This window comes from Dipteris shenzhenensis, chromosome 5 (assembly GCF_047967505.1).
Source record: "Dipteris shenzhenensis isolate YYH24624 ecotype China chromosome 5, Dip_SZ_1.0, whole genome shotgun sequence".
Classification (NCBI taxonomy): domain Eukaryota; kingdom Viridiplantae; phylum Streptophyta; class Polypodiopsida; order Gleicheniales; family Dipteridaceae; genus Dipteris; species Dipteris shenzhenensis.
The window spans coordinates 12,597,307-12,603,641 of NC_141600.1; positions in this window are offsets into that span (position 1 = coordinate 12,597,307).

Sequence of the window (6,335 nt, forward strand, 5' to 3'; positions counted from 1 at the left end):
TACAAAATACAATGACAGTATAAAATAAATTTTGCAAAAGAACACAAAATGGGACATTGTATAAAAAGTATATCTGTATTCATATAAAATAAAAGTTCTATACAATAAGGCTTCACAGCCTTTCTCTCTTCTCTAAAACACTGAGATTATCGGGCTTTAAACTCCCAAATACACTCCTAGCTTTAGCTAAACCTAATCGATAGAGCATTGTCATTGCTAGCCAGGGACATGGTTGCTGCCGTCAATGCCATACCTTGAAAATTGGTTCCAAAAGCATTGAGGGCAGCCATGCGGTTCACCAAAATGACCTTGTCAGCATTCTGATTGATGTTAGCATGACCAATCACTCGTGACAAGGCCTTGCACTTCAAGAGATCATTAGTGCCATGTGGCAAAAACTTTTTGTGGATAACCACAAAGCGTCCTTTTGCTTGGCCAAGGTAATGTGCCAGTGAGTGATCTCGATCGAAGCTACTGTGAACAAGGCGTTGCCGAGATGAGAAGAGGTCGACCTCAAATGCCTCCTGCAACAATCCAACATCACATTATGCTCAATCCCTTCCTCTTTGTCAATGACGATGGATCTAGAGGCCTCCTGCTGTGTCCGGAGTGAGAGGTGGAGGCTTCTCCTGGAAAATTAGGTAGGTTGGAGTAGATTGATGTCTCTGCATCTTTGATTTTGGCCAGTGTTAAATCAAGAACCTCTTCTTTTGAATCATCTACTCCCAAAAACCCAGGTTCTTGCATAGTCGTGTCCACCTCGTATCCACACAGCCAAGAGCTTCGTCCTCTTGGAGACCAAACATAACCTCAATGTCATGGAGAAAGAGGTTTTGTTCTCCATCGACAAGAAGGGGAGCAAGAAACCATATCAATGTTGTGGGATCAACAGAGGTGGTGTGCAAGGTGGATGGAATTGGAGAAGTAGAATGGGGTTCAAGAGGTCTCTGGAGCCCTTCAACGCAGCTTCCCACTCCTTAGCTTCTTTATCAATGGTCTCTTCATTGTAGATGTTGGGCTCATCTACATAAATAAGCGGACCGAGAAAATAAAGGTCATTTCCCAGGATAAGAACCTATTTCCTGTGTTTTCGATGACTCTGCATGCTAGGACGTCATCAGTGTCCACCTCCCTAAACCCTAGGGGTGTGAGCTAGGCTTGAAAGCGATCTAAACACTTCATGAACTTGGTTCTTAATTGAACAAGTACTACAAATAATTAATTGGGACCCATCTTTTTGAAGACTCATCAAGTTGATATGCACAACTCATGATGTGGTCTTGCATGTACTTAATGAGGTCTTCAAAATCATCTTAGGCTCCCAAGTAGGTGCCTAGAACATCTATGCTCTTATCAAATACTAGAAATAACTCCTCCTCTCTATTAACTAAGGGAGTATGGGAGATGAAATTGTGGAAGGAAGACCTAATAGAATCCATGGTAGTTTTGTAGCTAGGAAAACTATGGCTATGATAGTGAAACTTTGAAACTAAAGTAACTTTATAACCTATATATACCCAAATGTTCTAAATATAAATAATAAAATGAATTATAATATTTTTGGGCAAAACTTGACATTGACATGAAACAAAACCATTCAAAACATCAAAAGTAATTGCACCACTGTGAATTGGAAAATGTCAAAATCTACAATTGTTTCACCCCACATTGTTTACCATCTTCAATATTGCAAGAGGGATAAAAGTGACACGATGCATGTGCTTCTCTGCATGCTTTTTTACCTTTTCACCATTTAAGGTAAAGTGAAAGGACTCAGACATTTCATCCTCCATGACCAATAGGTGTTCCTGCATGTCCCAAAGAGTTCGACATGACAGTCACATTCTTGACATCTCCTAAATGAGAATCAATACATAAACTTACCCCTATATTATCATCGTCGTTAGTCAAGGGGGAGCCAATTGCTACCTGTTTTCTTCTAGCGCCTATATTGGAAAGCAAAATATAACATTTGGCGGGAGATGTGGTACTTGACGACCAGAATTTCCTTACATACATGGCATTGAAATAGATCGCCCTTTTGTTCACCTAACCTGCTTCCCCAATTCACCCCAAGCAATTCCTCAAGGGCATTCTCATGTAGGCACTTCCATAACCACATGGTTTTAGTTCTGTGCATCTAGATATTTTGAAAACAAGAAGCAAAAATGTGCAAAGGCATAAACCAAGACAACCTTACCCATTTAGAGCTAAATGTAAACTTCATGGCCATGCCCACATCCTTTGCAATATTTTCCTTGTATGATTGCACTGTTCTTATGTCCACCATGCTGCAATCCATGTCTTCAAGTTGTAGTGTTGCAATGCATTGAAGATGGCCATAGCCTGATGCCATCCTTGGAGTAATGTACTTGGCATTATACCAATAGATATTTCTCTGTTTCAAAGCAGAGGACTTCTCTCCAGCATGCATTTGCCTTCCTAAATCCTCATGAATGGTAGTAAACTTACCTAAGAAGCACTCGACTGGTTCCCACTCCTCAAAGTCTGAAGGAAATACATCTGCTATGCAGAAGTGCTATTTCAAAATACAATTTCAAACTGACTCATTACACTTAGAAATCTTACACAAACTGCAGACTTACAATGCGATGGTATTGTCGATTGATTGCTTGATAGAGAAAGGCGCATGTCCTTCCCGATGTAGATGTGTTGCACCTTTGCAAGCCATCCTTTCTTCCCAAGCTTGAACTTCGAGATGCGGCCCTTCCATTCATGCAAAAGATCACCTGTTTTGCTCTTGGGAAGCTTATGTGGACCCTAGGCATATCCTCTCATGACTATCCAATCATTCAAGCTATAGGTGCAAGGCACCCATTCACCCAATGCATTTTTGCTCGTATGGGACACAAAGTACATGTATGGTCTCATCACCATGCTTGTACAGAGGTCACAACAGCAATAGTGGACTAGAAAGTGCAACTTGGAGGGAGAGAGTAGCTCCGATAGAGGGAGAGAGAGGGAGAAGGTATAGAGGGTGCAATTCAACGTTGAGAGAAGCTCCAAGAGGTGTTGTAGCTAGGAATGGAGGGAGAAAGAGCAGAGGGGGATGACCAGCTGCTCTAGGAGGTGTTGTAGCTAGGAATGGAGGGAGAAAGAGCAAAGGAGAATGATCAGCCACTACAGAAGGTACTATAGCTAGGAATGGAGGGAGAAAGAGTAGAGGGGGATGAGCAGCTGCTTGTTGTAGGAGGTGCTATAGCTAGGAATGGAGAGAGAATGAGCAGCTGCTATAGGAGGTGTTGGAGAGGGAGAAAGACAATGGACCAGAGTAGGAGGGGGCAGAGAAGCTGCCAACTGAATTCAAACATTTAAGAAATGGAGGGAGAATGGAGCTGGACTAGACAAGAGGAGGGGGAAGGCCTGTAACACACTGAGAGGGAGGGAAATTTGCCCAAAAGGGCCCACTGCCTCTTGAATGACTTGTAGGATTGTTTGGGGGAGGTGCATATGGGAGGAGGGTCTAGCATGGGTTGAGGGGGGGGGATGGTTTGAGTAGTCCCTGGTGTAAGAGGAGTAGCCAATAGGGGCTGTTTGCAGGTCTACCCACCCTCCACCTCAACATGGCATTGCCCCACAAAAAGGAGCATTCCCATTGGTACACCTCAAATACCTCACTAATCCCTTGAAATTAGGAAACACTAATTGGGGCCCTTTGGAGACCCCAATTCTCCCCTAATGTGGATTGAGAGATATGAAGCGGCCAAAGCAAAAATAATAAATGCAAGGATGACATTCAGAGTCATGCACAGGCAAGCACAACCATATCCATGGGATCTTTCCCTTCTCCACACTCACATGTCACTTGATTGGCTAAAGTGGCTCTACGTAAAGCCAAATGCGATGGAAATACAATAAATGCACGTGAGTGAGAGTTATCACCTTGATGTATGGTGCCTGTAATTTTCTTACCTCTTGAAGTAATTAAGTAATTATTTGCAACAATATACACTATAAAGTAGATGCATCCTCATTGTTTTGATGATGCTCTTTTGCAGTACAAAAAGTACAGTGCATTATGGCTATATGGATGACATTTTTGCGTGGAACACATCGATTCAAAGAGAGTCACATATAGCTAATGTCACACAAGATAGCCGAGCAAGTTCTTTGGATACCAATCTTCTCTCCTCGTAGTTGGATTATTATGGAACCATACGCGAAATCTATGAAATTGATTTCAGACAATTTAGTATTTTCATTCTTGATGTAAAATGGTTTAGAAGTATTTACAACGGTCCCCAAGCTATAGTGAGGAAAGACAGTAGTGGTCTCTTTGCGATAGACTCCACCAAACTTTGGGCTGATGAAAGTGATACTTTTGTTCTTCCGAAGCATTGTGAGTAGGTGCATACTAATGAGTTAATTAATCTAATGCTTTCATTTTTTTAAGATCAATTGGTACATGTACATAAGCATCAATTCATATAATTGATGGCATTTGACACCCATATTCAATATAGGTGGTTTTTCATCCAGATCATTCTGATCGAAGATGGTGATACATGATCCAAGTTGCACCACAAAGTAAATAGATTTTTGAAGATAGAGATGTAGACATGGAGATGCCACTACCAATGCCAGATCCAATTGATCCAGATGGATCTAGAGAAGAAGATGAATATCACAATATGAACCAAGAGGAAGATGCACATAATGACATCGTACAAGAAGAAGATGGAGATCACGATATTGAGGAAGAAGATGACGATCAAGAATCACCCAACTTTATTGAAGAAGGTCAAGTCTTAGGCAAAGGTACAATGTCAAAGTACGATGATGATATAGGAGATCAAATCGGTATAGAGTTGGAGATAGACTTGTTTGGTGCACTTGGCTATCTCCAACTCTATACCGATTTGATCTCCTATATCATCATCATACTTTGACATTGTACCTTTGCCTAAGACTTGACCTTCTTCAATAAAGTTGGGTGATTCTTGATCGTCATCTTCTTCCTCAATATCGTGATCTCCATCTTCTTCTTGTACGATGTCATTATGTGCATCTTCCTCTTGGTTCATATTGTGATATTCATCTTCTTCTCTAGATCCATCTGACGTAATTGGCTCAGAATGAAGCCGTTGATGTAAATGCTCCAAAACCTACAGAAGAAGATACAAACCGACCATTTGTATGCTTGGAGATGAGGTATAGATGCTTGAAGATGACTTCCTCTTGGATATGGGAAAACAAGTTGAAAGGAATGCAAGCATGACGAAGTGAGGAAAAGGTTTTGTTCATGTAGGTTTACACATTTTTGTTCATGTAGGTTTTGTATCTTCTTCTGTACTTGGCTCAGAATGAAGCCGTTGATGTAAATGCTCTTGATTGATTTTTTTCATCTCAAACTTGGACATGAATATATAAGCTTCAAACTTGATTTGCATGCTCTTGTATTTTAATTCTTTCAAAGGATCAAACATGTATGAAAAGAAAAAATCATTGTCATTGGAAAGAACTCTCTCGGTATGGGGGAAAACGCTCTCTATAAAACGTCGGTATAGGAAAGTGTCTCAGAGTCATTATATACCGACCATTTACAAGTCTGGTAAAACAAGAGTTGGAGCCAAAACCTACAGAAGAAGATACAAACAAGTACAGAAGAGATCAAAAATGTGTAAACCTACATGAACAAAACCTTTTCCTCACTTCGTCATGCTTGCATTCCTTTCAACTTGTTTTCCCATATCCAAGAGGAAGTCATCTTCAAGCATCTATACCTCATCTCCAAGCATACACATTCATCTCCAAGCATACAAGAGAAGAGGGTGAAGAAGGAAGCCACAAGACAAGAAGCTTTTGAGAGGAAGGAGAAGAAGCTTTTCATACCTCTATCCAAGGTACGTCTTTTGTCAATTTCTCTTCTTTCTCAATCTATGATGCTTGTTGTACTTGTGGAAAGCTATTTTCTTCAGATTCGTCCTCTTCCAAATGTAAGAAATAATGTTTTAGGGCAATGTGGTGGTCGGTCAGTCTATCATCGTCAGATTTTTGTTGCGATTCTATGTCGAAACACATCAAACAATGCATCAAAACTATTTCTGGATTGTGCACCCATGCCTATAGATGCGCTAGTAGCCACATGTATAGACGCGCTATGATAGTTTAATATCCTTCTCCTTCCCATTCCATTCTCTCTTCTCCTTCCCATTCCATTTTCCCTTCTTTTTTCCCTGTTCCTTCTCCTTCTCTTTCTCATTCCCTTTTCCTTTCAACCTTCTCATTCTTACTCTCAACCGCCTTCTTGTTTCTTAATTTTACCATACTCATTCCTTCTTCTTCTCCTTCTCTTTCTTGATCCTTTCCCTTGC